The sequence below is a fragment of the Peromyscus leucopus genome, chromosome 1 (assembly GCF_004664715.2).
Source record: "Peromyscus leucopus breed LL Stock chromosome 1, UCI_PerLeu_2.1, whole genome shotgun sequence".
NCBI lineage: Eukaryota > Metazoa > Chordata > Mammalia > Rodentia > Cricetidae > Peromyscus > Peromyscus leucopus.
In genome coordinates, this window is record NC_051063.1 from 20,360,649 (window position 1) to 20,376,126 (window position 15,478).

General features: G+C 48.2%; 1 protein-coding gene across 8 annotated transcripts in view; it reads left to right on the plus strand.

The window, feature by feature from the left end:
• The first annotated feature begins 2,006 nt into the window (after positions 1-2,006).
• Positions 2,007-15,478, plus strand: part of Smarca2 (SWI/SNF related, matrix associated, actin dependent regulator of chromatin, subfamily a, member 2) — a 171,474-nt gene continuing 158,002 nt past the window's right edge. For 2 of the 8 annotated variants that reach the window (XM_037205442.1, XM_037205454.1), the window contains exon 1: positions 2,008-2,134. The gene's annotated coding sequence lies outside the window, so the exon portion shown is untranslated. Of the gene's footprint in view, positions 2,135-3,182; positions 3,347-3,832; positions 3,920-4,210; positions 4,433-15,478 lie in introns of those variants that run through there. The other 6 variants (XM_028894209.2, XM_028894246.2, XR_005091453.1 and 3 more) reach the window with 5 other exon arrangements.

The following is a 15,478-nucleotide window of genomic DNA, read 5'->3' on the forward strand; positions in this document are numbered from 1 at the left end:
AGGTAAGCATTGTCATTAGATTAAAGCCTTTTATTATCCATAATTAGGTTTCTGGCTGCATTTCTGTAAAGCTGAAATCTATTAGGCCCTTAGAAGTTAGTGTTTAGATTATACATTTACTACACTATTAATTGTGTTTAGTGTTTCTCAGTAACTATATTCCCAGTTACTGTTATACTGGTCTACCCTCAGGAGAGAAACAATTTCTTTCAACCTTTGGGGCACACTATATTCTAGTACCTTAGTGTCCTGTGGGCTTAGTTTGTTTGTTTTGTTTTGTTTAGAAGTTCACTTTGGGATACACAAGAACAAGGAAGCCAAATTTAACAAGCAAGTAACAACAGCATTTGGAAAACTATAAAACTATAGGGTGTGGGATCATTCGATTTCCCTGCTAGGCAAAAGTGGAGTCTTTGTAATGTTCCCTCCCAGGCCTGGACTAGTGATATAAACACTTCTTGAAACTTAATGAGCACATACTGAATCTGACATTTGTTCCCATTGCTCCTTGCCATCAACATACCCAGTACCGAAGCTTGAACATCCATAGAATGGCACTTCAGATCCTGTTGCTCACACAGTCAATTCTGTAAAATTATAAACCATCTTAAAATAGGATTTTACTCTAGGGTGGGAGGGATCCTCAACTACATAGTCACAGTGCACTTTGAATGACTAATTTAAGCCATTACATTGCAAAATAAGGGATAAATCATACTTTTCATAACACGACCACATAGGAGCAGTTTTAATTTTAAGAGTCAAGCACCTACATTAATCTGAGTCTAATATAATAGGCCCCTGATTTAAAATCTCCTAACATTCTTTCACACTTCATAAAACTAAAAATAAAACTGCCTCGCCAAATAGTGACCTAGGGTCCAGCTGACGTACTGTATTTCAAGGGAAGCCGAAGCCCTTGCTCTCAAAACCACTACAGGCAGGCAAATTGCAGTTTGTATCCTTAATTGGTCTTAAATGTGGGGTACAAGAGAGAGTAGACTCCGGTCTGTAGAGAATGAGATTTATTTCCCTTTTTAAATCAAAAGCAGATCCCATGGTTCAGCTGCCCCCTGACTCTCCCGCCCCACCCCCACGGGGCTGTCCCCTCCCCCATATTTTTGTGTATATTTTACTCAAAGATGACAGGTGAGGGGAGGTGAGAGTGCTTCGTGCTTTTCAGAAGTAAACAGAGGGGTTAGGCGGCTTTATTTGGGTTTATTTATTTACTAGGCGTCCAGCCTCTCAGCTGTTTCTCGTCGCTGGCATTTGGAAGCTTGTAGTCCTTTAGAGATGAGACAGATTTGGCAGGCTCGTTCTTTGTGCGCCTCCCTTTTCACTGGGGGTTGGGGGTGGGTGGGAAGAACGCGGATTTATGACAGCTTTGGGGGGAGGAGGGGTCGAAAAAGTTTCAGTTAGTATGATAATGCCCATTTTTTTTTCCATGGCCAGCACTGTGCCACAAACAGCTTTGGGGCCACTCGGAGCCCTGCCCCCGCCGTCCCCTCCCTTTCTCTCTGCAGGCTCGAGCTGGCAGGCGCAGGCACACTTAAATTCCAGCACGGTCTCCACATTCCCCCGAACTACTACGCTCTATTACTACGGCTGTCCTCCCCTTCGCTTCGGGGGGCTCCCCTAGACTCCCCTGAGGAGCTCGGAAGATTACTGCCAGCCGAGGGACACGCGGCGCCCGAGTCCTGCAGGGCTGCGGGCTGGCTGTGTGTCCTGCGCAGTTTCTCTGCTCCAGGCACAAACACAGCGGAGAGCCGGCGCCTCGCAGACACACACGGATCCACGCATACAGTAGAGCTGTCTCGATCCACATTCTTGCACACCGCCCCCTGCTCCCCCCGCAAGCCCGGAGTCGCTGAGCAGGGCGAGTGACAGGAGCGTCCCGCCAACCCGCGCCGGGCCGGGCAGGGAGGAGCGGCGCGCGGGGCCAACTGCGGCGCGTCTTCCGGCGCCCGTGGAGGCAGCGAGGGTGGGACGCGGGGCGGAGCCCGAGTTTAGGAAGAGGAGGGGACGGCTGTCATCAATGAAGTCATATTCATAATCTAGTCCTCGCTCCCTCTGTTTCTGTACTCTGGGTGACTCAGAGAGGGAAGATTCAGCCAGCACACTGCTCGCGAGCAAGGTAAATATAACTTACAACTCCTTTCTCTTCTCTCTCCGGCTCCGGCCTCCCGGCTGCAGTTGCAGCCGAACCCCTCCGGCATCGCGCCGCCTTCGCCCCGGATTATGCATCCTTATCCTAATCATTATTTATTGTGCATGCTCGAAGACCAAAACAAACAGGCGGGCCAACCGCTACAACAACAAAAAAGCCCGCCTCTTCCTCGCGGGCCTCAGGTGGAATGCTCTAACGACAGCTCCCGGGCGGCGATAGAAGAAATCAGAAAGTTTCAGCCGAACCTCGCCATTCTAATAATAACAACAGTAATAATTACTACTTCAAGGGGGCAAGGGGAAGAAATCCCAACAAGCCATAGCCTTGACCCCGGGCCGGCTGACAGCGATGAGCTGCCAACTTGGGGTTGCAACACACTCTCGGCCAGGTTGCATCCCCCATCCCCTTAAAAGCAGAGGTGGGAGGGCTGGTGGCAGGAGGAGAGAGTCTGGGGGGAGTGGAAGGGGGAGAATGGAAGGAAAAGCGACAATTCACCCCGAGCCATCCTTCCCATTAGAGTTGGAAGGAAACGAGAAAGGAGGGCGAAGAGCCCGGGCTGGCGGCAGGGCGCCAACCAACACGGCTGCTACTCGCCTCCCAGAGACTTGTTTAAAGGGCTCCGGCTGCGGGGACGCGAGCAGACCTTGGCGGCGGGAGTAGTCCGGGCTAGCACACTGAGCAGGCGGCGGCCACTACCGCGGAGTCGGTGCCTGCGGACTCGGAGGTGTTACCTCCACTCCTCAGGTCCCCTCGGGCTAGGGAAGGGGATGTTGACTAGTGACAGGCCTTCAGGCGAAGGGGTTGCCCGGGGGCTGTGGCCGTGGCGCCGCGGACCTCCCTGTCTGGTACCTGGAGGCAGCGCGGGCTGGGGTATTGAAGTTCCGGTAGTCCAACCCGGGTCCCATTGCTGGGGGTGGAAGGAAGCCCCAAGGAAAGAGGTCCGAGGTGCCCGCAGGGCTCCGCTAGCCTGCCCTACCCCCTCTCTGGGTTTGTTTTCTTTTGCTTGGTGTCTTTCCTTGGCTTGCGCTGCGGAAGCCGCGGCTGTGGGGCGCCCGGGATGGTCTGGATGTCAGGGGCGCACAGGGACCCGGGAGAGCCGCGGCGGCTGAGGGCTGGGGAGGCCATGATCCGGATAATCCTCTCTGCCTGACTGTCACAACAGGACCCGCGCGCACCCGGGTAGCGGCCGTGGCTTTCGCCCGGGAAGGGAAAGGGCTGCAGTGGGGAGGGGATGGGGGGGGGGTGGCGAAGGAGAGAGGCGGGGAGAGCCGGTGGGAGCCTCCTCCCAGCGATGACACTCACCCCTTCCTTTTCGCTCCCTGCTTTCGAGTTGCTTTATTCCCATCCCAACCTAGTTCACCGCTCCCCCTGCCTTCCCTCTAGTGCTGGGCCACCTCCCCTCCCGTTGGCGTTGCAAAACAGGGCCACGCCATCTGCAAAGGTGTCGCGCGATGCACTTCCCCAAATCACCGGTCCAGCGCGCCAGCCCCTGGGCGCCCTCCAGCCACCAAGCTCACACCATCACAGTGCCCCCCGCTGCCCCGCACCAGGCCGCGCAGCCTGGATGCAGTGACACCGCGCCGGGCGGGGCGCAGCGGTGCGGACTCCAGGAGACACCCGCGCTCCGGTCCGGGCGCTTGCGCCGGTTTCCGGTACCCGCGGGAGATCGCCGAGTGCGGGTGTTTGCGTTCGCCCCCGCCGCCTGGATTACATTATTATTTTTATCCGGGTTGCTGTTCGCTACGGATGGTGGTGAGCGCGGGGCTGGCCGGGCTGCCTGGGGGATGGGGGCGGAGGGAAGTTGGACACCAATCAACCCGGAAAAAAAAAAAAGTTTGGCAGGGCCACAAGTCGGGTGGAGGGGCAGGAGGGGGCGGCGGGCTGGAGCGAGCGTGCAGTGCGCTAGGGACCAGTGCATGGCGAGCTGCGCGGGCTGCGCCTCCCGCCCGAGCCCTCCCGGGAGCCGGACGTAGACCCGGCGGGGTCTGGCGGCGAGAGGGCGGGAGGCGGTGGCGGTGCGTGCGGCGGCGGCGGCGAGGGCGAGTGCGTGGCGCGCGCGAGCGGCGGAGAATCAGGAAGTCACCGCGGCGAAGCGCACAGACATGTTTGATCGCCGTGACATGACGCGCGCGAGGGAGGAAGAGGAGGCGGCGGGGGCAGAGCCGCGGGCACCGGCCTAAGCCGTGGTGCACACCCCCCCCCCCGCGCTCCCTCCCCGCCCCAGGCGCCGCCAGCCCGAGCCCCGGGCCATTCCCTGTAGCCCAGGTAAGGAGCCTGCTCCTCCGGTCGCCGCCACCGCCCGCCGAGCTTTCTAGGTCTTTCTCCGCAGGGCCCCCTCCGGTCTCTGGCTCTCCTTCCTTGCAAAGTCAGGCAGGCAATCGATCGCAGGGAAAACTTTGCAGCGGGAGGCACCGCGCGGGGGAGAAGGAGGCCTCGCGGGTGGCTGTCGTTGTCCGTCCTCTCTGCTCCAGGTCCGGAGAGAGTCTCTGAGCTCTGCGGCTGTTGCACGTTCAAACTTCGGGCCTAAACGTGCCTCCAACTCTCCAAGGATTTACTCCATTAGGAAAAGAAACATCCCAAGCGGTCCACTCTCTCGCGCGGGGCATTGGGGTGCTTAAAGCGAAGGAGGAAGGTGTAGGAGTGGGGAGAGCGGGGGTGTAGTGCAGAATCATTCCTCATTCAGTGTCTGCACCGGGTGTTATGTAATTTTAGTAGCACATGGGTGCGAAGCCCACACTGGGCTTCTCCCTCCTTTGTTTATATAACTTTTGGGGAGTTTTGCCAGGCTGTGTCCTTTTTTCCCCTCCTCCCCAGTGCAGTGGAGGGAGGTTGGTGCTTTTGAAAAAGCAGAGTGACCCGAGTTAGGTACGTTTTGTAGAGGTGTCATCACTGCGTCCTTCCTAGTCATCACGGTGGCACGTATTCCTTTGTATGCATAACAATGGAGCATAAGGAAGACGTTAAGGACACACGTTTGTTTATTGCGCCGTGTGGTAATGTTTAAGGTTTCAGTTAATTTTCAAACTTCTTTTCACTTGGTTTGTATGCCTTGCTTGTGGGAACACCTAAGTTGGTTTGAGAGTTGCTTGGGGTTGAGTAGCACAGAATTCCTGTCTAAACCACCCAGGACTCAGAAGACAGCGGGAACTCTTCTTTTCAATATAAAAGACAGGTTTGATGTTATGTGTGCACATACTTACAAATGCACATTCCAGTGTTTGCACCAGCATTTTCCTCCAGCTTGTGAGGCCTCACCTGAAGTTGATACCCACTAGGAACTTGTCAGGCCTCCGGACTACTTCTAAGTAGGAGCTGGTGAAGGGTTAGGGGGTGTGGCTGGGTTGATTCTTAGGTGGCATTATTATGCAAATAGAGACACACTTTGTCTTTTCTGAATCTAATTGCCCTTTTATTCCTCTAGGCTTGCTGACTTGTTTTTAAAATACTGCCTTTGGATAGTAAAGGAGGGGGCACCCAAAAGGGGGCTGGGGGGCGGAGAACTTGGGACCAAGGATAAGAGATGGTAATTGGGTTAAAGTACAACTATAAACATGTATGAAAATGCCGTACTGAAACCCATTATTTTATACAGTTAATATACACTAAGAATTTTTTTTAATAAAAAAAAACCCTTAAGAATGTAAAAAGCTCCCTTTTACCTCAAATGTTTACTACTGATAAAAAGGAGATTTAGAGACATCCTTATGTTTATAAGGTAATTATTAAAGTAGATTGAGGGGGTAAATAATCCACGGAGTGGAGGAGGTCCATCTACTTTTTGTTTGGGACTTTGAAAAGTGTGGCTATATTGGTAGAGAATGTTTTTAAATGAGTTAGCATTGGGAGTGTCAGAACCTTTGGCAGGGAGGGAACTGGTCCCCCCATGCAGCCTTTCTCTCAGGACTTCTTGTATCACTCAGAGCCCAGCTTTGGCTCTGGCTGCACTGTGGTGTCTCACAGAAAACATTCACCACAGAGCCTGTTCAAAGCAGTCTTAGATCTTTCCTTTTGTTCTTTTGTAAAGTTTTTTTTTTTTTTTTTTTTTTTTTTTTTAGCATTTCTCATCAAGTTTCTTGAAAAGTGCTCTGGCCAACACCTGAGGCTTAGAATTGACCGAAATAAAAGTGTGCTTCTTGCACAGTTAGTGCTTGAGTTCTTTCTTGTAAGTGCTCCTGACACAATACACCTAGACAGTAAGCCCTTTGCAGGTAATTATTTAAAGCTCTATTTTTTTGATTAAGTTTAAAATAAGCCACAGGGTGGGGTGGGGGTGGGGGTAAAAGCTCCACTTTCTCTTCTGGAAGGTGGCTGTGATACTCTGTAATACTGTAATATTTTGACGTTTCATTTTAAAGGCTCATTGTGTTTTGGGGGAGGACTGTAAACAGAGAAGTTTCATAAATTATGAAAGTGGCGCTGTCCTCCAGTGTTTCCAGCTTTCTCTGTCCCTTAGAAGTCTTCCTTTGTAAACAAGGCCTTTGTCAAACCCTCCTAGGTCAGCAGCTTTTTGCTACTCTAGAGAAATAATAAATCACTATTTATGACATTTTGACATGTTGCCAGGAGGACTGACTTATCTCAGGCACCATGCTGAGGACCATTTCCCCGGCTCGGCTCAGCATTGTGAAGGAGTGCCAGCCAGCCTGAACCACCAGAAGTTTTGATTCATACTGTTTCTACTTAAGATGATGTGGGATGTGGACAGTGTGTCCCTTGGCATGAGTGGTCTCAGAAAACTGAGGGTCACAGTTCCCTCCTGTGGTAATTTCTAATGAACAAATGATGAAAGGCCCCTCGTAAAAAGCCATATTTGGAGGTTACTTTTGATTTTTTTTTCCCCTGTCATCTTTGGGAAAAATTTTTTGTGTGTGTGTGGAACTTTTACTATCTAGCCAGCTAATAAAGTTATGAGTCACTGCATAGTAGTCAGGAATAGAAAATACAGATGCCTGCCGGTAATTTATTTGGTATAGTGTTTAGGAAGTTGCAGATATTTGTTTGTTATTTTTCTATACAGAAAGTTGTGACTTTGTGTTTTCCAGAGAACATAGGAGTCTAGCACTAGGCCCTGCCAGAGTTTATGAAATAACATATTTATTTGCCTTATCATATATTTATTATGAAAGAGCATATTTATCACTAAGTTAAATGGGGCCTTGCAACCAGGGCTTGAAAGACTTTATGCCTTTGTTACTGTTTCATTATAACTTTATTGTTTGTCCACATTAGTTTAGCACCTTTCCTTGAAAGTGTTCAGGACATAGCAGCACTTTCAAGTACTAAGTTTTTTTTTTTTTTTTTTTTTTTTTTTTACATACTGTTTAAATACTTGAATAGTTATACCTCAGCAAAACATATAAGGGATCTAATGAAGTACAGTAGCTAAATGGTGAATGTTTTGAACATTGACTAGAAACACCCCATTAATTCACATTATCTCACATGATCATCTAGAATGATGAATTGGATAGGGATACAGATTTTGATTTTTTTTTTTAAAAAAATCTGTCAGTCTTCCTGTTCCGATATCCGAACTGCTGGAATTGCAGCTGTGTATCACCACACTCTCTGCTAAGGATGGATCCCAGGACTTTGTGTATGCTAGGCAAATACTCTACCAACTGAGCAGCATCCCTAGCCCACGATTTATTTCTGGACTTCTGGGAAACTTGGTATGAGTTGTGGTATTTTACTGGTTCTATGAGGCCAGTGGGACATTCTGACAGGTATATTCAGGCTATAATTCTGGACGATTTAAAGCATCAAGAATACTGCATTTTTATGGGGTTAAGCGACAGTCTTATACCAGGATATGATCTACATTTGTGCAAATACTACTGTATTAGAAACTTAAAAAAAAAAAAGTATTTAATCTAAGTATGGTCTGAGATTTGTAACCGATGGATGGAATCCCCAGAAGTTGAGGCTGAAATAGAACATAGTTTAAAGGCCTTTAAGTTGTAATTATAATCCCCTCTTCTTTCTAAAAAATGGATTTTGCATTAGGGAGTTAAAATTATGGAAAAGAAAGAAGGGAGCGAGGGAGAGAGAGAGAGAGAGAGAGAGAGAGAGAGAGAGAGAGAGAGAGAGAGAGAGAGAGAAAGCTAACTGTGAAGAACTGTAGTGTGTTGGCACTCAGGTTACCTGAGGTGGTTCTCTGTGGATCTGCATTCTTGTTGGGCTTTTCTTGTTTGGGATGCTTGTACGTTTCTTTACCTGCTGGATGTGGTATATATACTGCAGTTTCTGCCATCCCACTGGGAGATGAGCCATCCCTATGGAAATTGAATGTCTGGGAGGAAAGCTTCCCCTGCCCCCAGGCTTTTTAACAACTGGACACATAATAGCTTGGCAAATATTTGCAGCTATTCTGTGGTTTGCCGTTCTGTTCTGAAATGCCATTAAGCAAAGTCCGAAATTCTGTTAAAAACAAAAACAAAAACAAACCAGTGGTCAGTAAGAAGTGATGTGTTTTCCAGAATGTACCTGAGCATCTACACACAGGAGAAGCAAGTGACCTGCTGAGCTCTGTGACAGACGGAGACCAGGACCAGCTCTCTTGACTTCATGGGACGACAGATAAAATCTTAGAGAAGGGTTAGGGTTGTGGAAGAACAGAGCAGAGATGGGGGTGGTGGATGCAGGTCACCTGAGATCAGAAGAAAGCCTAAGGTCACAGGGACTAAGCTTGCACAAGCCTTGGGAAGACCACTGTACCTGTTTGACCTGTTTGCCTGGGCCAGAGGTCTCCAACAAGATAAAGCCATGATGTATAGGCTAGAGTATAAATCTTTTACCCAATATATGTTGAAGGCTTAAATATATGTCTCAGAATTAAATATCTACATATTATTTGTTTTATGCATATGTGTTTTCTCTGCATGTATGTCTGTGGACTGTGCGCATGCCTAGTACTCACAGAGGTCAGAAGTTGCAAACAGTCATGAGCCACCCTGTGGGTGCTAGGAATCGATCTTCAGGAAGAGCAGCCGGTGCTCTTAACCATTAAGTCATCTCTCCAGCCAGCCTCTCTCAGAAAGTTTGAGCCAAGGGTGCTGATTCATGAACACAGTTACATTTTAGACTCATCTGGTAACTTGTATATTCAAGTTCACGGTGAGGATGGAAGATCTTATAGGGATCCTGACAGTAATGAGCATCTGTCTATGGATAAGCTCACAAGGTGTCTGCACACCTTATATTTTATTTAGGTCCTCCAAAACTAAGCTTGATGCCGGCTTTCCAGTGTGCATCTGAGGTAGGTAAGGAGCTTGAAACCCAAAGAGGTTCAGTGGACCTGTTGATGACAGACTCATAAATGGCAACTGTCAATTTTTACTGCAGTGAGCTGGAAGGGTTCATTGTTGAATTCTGATTGTGACTGTGTCAGCCAGGGAATGTTGGGCATATTAAAGATCAGCTGGGCTAGGGCTGTACTTGAGTGGTAGAGGGGTTGCCTAATATGTCCACGTTAGGCACATTTTTCCAGGTTTAATCCCCAGTGCCACCAGGCTTTCCATCACATGTATCACCCCGGCTCACTCTGCATGTAAGCCTACATGTTGAGTTTTGCTCCTAGGTAAAAGTGAGCCTGCCAGCCAGATTTTAAGGCATGCATTTCATACTTTCAAAAAAAAAATTATTTTCAGGGTATAGACGAAATTGTCTTAACAGAAAATGAAGCGGCAACCATTGATTGTTATCAGCATTCTAAGATGAGATCGCTTCGGGAAAGAGCCTTTACACGTCTGGAAAGGACAGGCGTGTACACAACATGCTGGAGTGGTTTGTTACCCTTCAGGATGCCCACTTTGAAGCTAGTGTTTGATGGTTTGACTGGCTGGTTTCTTTTTTATGGCCAACAGCCTAGCAGTATGTGCTCACATGGATTTTAGGAGTGAGTTAGCCTTTGCTTGGTTCTGTTCTGTGAGTAGTCCCAGATTAGAGAGGTGTGTTGTTTCTGTATTGAAGGGGCCTCTTACATTTTGGATTGCCTGATAAACACCCTTTATAAGACATTTTTTTTTTTTTTTTTTACTGTGTGGAAACGTCGGTCCTCACTAGTGTGGTATATATAGCGTACATCATAGGTGGAGGACTACTGTGGGGCGATAACTCAGGATCTGTGGAGGTGAAAAGGTGAAGCCAGGATCCGGCCCAGGCAGTGCCAGAGCCCACGAGAGTGAGGGAGGATGGGTGGTGGGGTGGTGGTAGTAGTGGGGTGTTTGTGTGTGTGTGTGTGTGGGGGGGCGAGCCACTAATGAGTCCAGCACAGTTTGTTGTTATTTTCTCTGTGCACCGAGCTTCCTCCCAGCCTTTGCCAGGTCTAACTCTGGACAAGGACGGTCCCAAGGCAGTTTATTTAAAGGCAGGGCAGCAGCTCAGACATGTCCTAAATTTGTTTTCCCTGATTGAAAGATGAAAGAAAGTTCACAGAAGCCCAGTGAACAGAAAAGTTCTCATCCAAGCACTTCTTAAAACATATATGCCTTTGAAATGAATGGCAAGCCAACATGAATAACCATGAGAATGTGTTTTCAATGCTTTTCTAGGGTTTGGGTGGAACAACTTACATTAGCTTTAGGCATACAATGATTGGTATCACCATCCCAAATTATATTGGGAACTGTTTACAGTTGCACTTCTCAGGCCAAGCGGCAGAATGGGCCTCCAGGATGTGTAACTATGGGGCAGACCACCTTGGCTTCTGAGCAAGAGGCTCCTGGTAGACTTATTGCCTGTTACGTCCTAGGTATTCCTCACATACCAAACTGGTGTGCTCTGTCTGATTCTAGGCAAGTGGCTACCCGGTGTGAAGGAGTTCACTTCTTCTAGAGAGAAGGCTATGTAGAAAAAAAGCCAAGCAGCCCTTCTGACCAGAGACTTCTGAATCAACAGACAGACACAAAAGGTCCTTTATCTTATCTCCCAAGCCTTATCGCTCTCCTGTAACAGCCAGAATGCTGGCAAAGGCTGAGTTATTCTTAGACTTGGGACTAAGTTCTTATTTATGATGGTCCACCTTTAGCCTGGACCTCAAAGTCTTCCTGTAAAGTGAGCTGTGGGAAAGATTGGCTGGAGTCTTGGGCTGTCTCCAAGCTTCTTTAGGAGCTCTGGTGAAGGGCAGTTTAGGGGGTGTTGTCCAAGTTAGTGAGTACTCCCCGACTCTTCTAGTTTCTAGTTTCTAGAAGGTTTTATTTATTTTTTGTGTTTGTATCTCCACTAACCCTTCCCTGAGTCTTTTCCTCCTCCTTGGGTGTCATCCCCCGCGGGGGGCCCCCCCCCCCGTTGCCTTGGAGGTAGTTAGCTGGACCCATACTAGTTTTGGATGATCTTCCGCCTTTTTCTCTTGTTGCCTTTTATGCCTAAGTGTCCTATTAGGGGTGTGTGTGTCCGTCCCCGTCCCTACTGCCCCCCTGTAACTGCCCTCTGCCTGAGGCACTCAGTAACATTGAGAGTAAATACATAAAAATGGATCCTTGGGTGTTGGGCTAAGTCTCATAACACTTTTGGGTAATGATGTTTCCAACTCGGAATCTCTTTAGGGCTTGGCTTCTCTATACTTCATCCCTTGATAAATAAATATATTGTCCCAGCCAAATCTTAACTGTTGCAAAACACCTGCGCCATTGTTTCCATCGTTTTCTTTGTCTCCTGTTCTCCTCCTGTCTGGCCCAGCAGCGGAACACATTTCAGAGCTGCCAGGATCAAGCCGAGGCATGCAATCCCGAAATCAGTGTGGTCAAGATCGGGGATTGGCCGGTGGATCGTCTCCTGGTTGTGTCCTTAGGAATCCCCGTCGTCCCTTTTGTTTGTCTCCAAAGCAGTAAAGAGAAGATGGAGGTGATAGTTGTCGTGCTGGGCAGAGGAGCTCAGGAGGCATATCCTTGTTCAGCTCCCAGGGATTTTGGACCCAACTGGGGCAGCAAAGGGGATGAAGAGATGGGAAACAACGCATAGATAGTAGGCTGGGATGGAGTGGACTGGGTTCTCTTCTGGAGAAACCCTGGCATCCAGGACAGTTAGCATGTCTAGTGTATAGAACTGAACAGAGAGGCAGTGCTGTTGAATACAGTGGACCACGAGGTGGGGTTATTACATACAGATAAACAAGGAAGCAGGGTTTATGGTACCCAGCTGGATTAAGGAGACAGGTTTACTTAAGCTCAGTAGAAACAGTCTCTGAAGGGAGGCAATCTGGAGGCTAGAAGCATCTGGGGTCGGGGAGAGAAAGCTCTGGTGAACGTCTTCTGCATAGTCATCATTTGCACCAGGCTCCCCTCGAGAGACTTTGGCATCCCTCTGAGCCCCAAACTATGGGGTACTTGACATGGCCATGCCTTTGTGAACAACACACGTTCACTCAGGACTCCGCTCCCTTGCGGCTTTCTCCACTCCCTAAACTCCGCAGGAAAGTAGAGGGCTCAACTAGCCTTAATTGGGTGGTGATAGGCTTGCCCTGGTAGATGCTCTGCTTGGTCAGTGCACGCAGAGTCAAAGGATAAAGTCAAAGTTCTATGAGAAGTTTTGCTCCCGTGACCCATGTGACCTTGGACGAGCCAGGCTCTTCTTTCCGGCCTTCCGGCCTTCACCTTTTTGACGGGAGCCTGACACCCTGTCTTCTTAATTCAAGGGATCGGAATGATTTTGAAGCACATTAGGTGTGCTTAAATCCTACTACCCACGTGGAGGTCCTTGGAATTTCCTGGATTGCAATTCCACTGGAGTCTTCAGTTTCATCTGGGTTGTCACAGTGAAGTTGAACTCCTTTTACTGTGCAGATGGAGGTGCCCAGCCTTTCACCAGGAGAGGGCTAGGAAGAGGGGGAGACTTGGGTTGATGGCTGTGGGATTTGGAGTAGGGGGAAGTACAGCCATGGCCTTTTACTTTTAAAAGGACACACTCCCCCAACTGTAAAGTCAAGAATGTCTGGGTGAAGGAGACAGGGTGTACAGCTGAAGAATTCTTGCCAAGAACACAGTGGCCTGGCCCTGAGGGAGCCCTAGTCTGAGGCAGAGGGTAACGCGGCAGGGAGGGGAGGGGGGCTGCACAGCCTGTGTATGGGCGGCAGCTGTGCTCTCCTTCAGGAATATTCCCTTCGGTGTATTAGCCACATCGTTGTTCCCTTCTGAGACAATGCAAAAAACCCTGTCCCCAACAGAAAATGGAAATAGACTGTGGGTTTCATGACTTGGTCAAACTGTCACCCGGACTGAGCTCTGCTCCTCTTCCACTGTGCTCCTAGCCCAGCCCCCCCTCCCCCGCCCCTTATCTCCACTATCTAGTGCTTTGAAGAAGGATGAAAGGGGCAAGGATTTGAATGGACACAAGGGGGAAGAGGAGTTGGCCAGGCTAGCCTTGAAGCCCCCGTTGCTGACTCGGTGATAACATGCTCTCTGCCTTGAGATTTGTGCCTCTGGAATTTGGAGACCTAAGTGTCTTTATAATAATAGAAGATGGTGCCGTCGTGCATTTGAACTAAAGACTAGAGTTGCCAGCAGAAATGTAGAAGAAGAATAAGCCTAGGACAATCCTGGTTTTAGCATAGAAGCCCATTCAGGAGCTCTGTCAAGCACAGGATCAGATGAGGACTTTGAGTTCCTCTGGACGATGGTAGATGCAAAGTCATAGATAGATAGATAGGGAGGTCACTTGAGATATTCCCATCCTAAGCCTAGAGAGAGCCAAGGGACCCCATCGAGCAAAGGACCTTTCCAGTGCTCCAGGGTACAGACTTAAGACAGAAATCAGATCTCTGGATTCCTAGTTGAGGTTAGCCATCATCACCTTTGAGTTCTGAGAGTCTAGATCTTTACCATCCCTTAGTCACATGACCCAGGGTTAAACTATGCTGCTTCTCTTAGGCCTATATGCTCATTACCTCCATGAGTCTGCGGAATCTCTTATTATGTAGTTTACATGTAACATGTTCCTATATTAACATTCCACTTAATGTGCTCCAAAGCCTCCCATTTCCATCCAAATATACTTTTCCTCATAGGGAAGTTTTAGTTTCCGTAAAAAAGAGGAGTATTTGTTTGGAGTTGTGTGTTTTACAACATCTCAGAAATTCCAAATGAAAGCACTAATCCGTGCAGGATGCAGTCGTGGATTTATACATATTAAAAGTGTAAAACAGAAGCGGTAGGACTATCAGGCTAACCTGAGAGTTTGTGTCTTCAGTGTTCACACTTGTGCTATATTACCAAAATACCTACTGAAGCCGGCTTCACAACAAACCCTAACAGGAACTAAGTAATTTCCTTTAATTCACTAAAAAATGAAGGGGTGTATCAGTTTGTTGATATACATGGCAGAACATTATAACTTGTAATGCCCGTGAATTGACGTCAGCTTCCTAAGTTTAAAATGCTGACCGAACATGTTTGTGTTTGTGTGAGAGGTAGGTGGAAGGCAAACACAGAAGTTATTTCCACCTGCTTTGTTAATCACAAAAAATAAATAACACTTGGCTCTTAGGGTATTTAAGGTTATAATTCACCCCAGACCCTTCTCTGTTTGAGGAAGTACTTACATTGTGAGTTCTCATTTTAACTTCAATTTGTTCACCAGAGTGGCTTATGTTTTTGCCTACCCTTTAAAAATTTCTTTATTTACATACCTCCAATGCTGGTTATTCTTTAGTTTTGTTTTAGGAAATTAATTGAATCTACTTGCCCTTGACATTTTGCTTGCTGTTTATTCACCCAGTTTTTGTTTGTGTTCGTGTTGTGATTCGGTCTTGCTCTGTAGCCCAGGCTGGCCTAGATTTCTCAGTGGTCCATCCTCGGTATCCCAAGTGCTTGTGTGTGTGTGCGTGAACTGCCATGCCCGACTATTATCAGGTATTTTCTGAGCCGGCAATGCATACAGATTGAAGGTGCTGGGGATGCAGGATCGAAGAGCAAGGCTCTGCCTTCGTGGGCCTTGCTGTCTGGAGATTCAGTAAGTGAACAGGAATGGAGCTGATGTGGCCTTTTATACTTTTCTTCACCTCCCTCTTCACTGTGAAGGAGCTCTGTTCTGGATGACTAGGCTGCTAGTCTAATTATACCCCTGCCATTACATGGTAGGTAAAGGAGTCACTTGGAGGGGTGGGTGGATGCCATTCTGTGTTCTGTGAGGTTGACAACAAAAATATTTCCCTCCTGTCCCTGTGTGCCTGCTGGACAACTCCTGAACATGGAACAAGGATTATTATAGTGGCATCAGCTGTGTTGCTAGGATTGTTGATCTCTATGGGAATTTGGAAAACTGATTTACTCATTTTGACTCGTTCGTTATCCAAGGTGCAGTGACTCAGTCATTTCC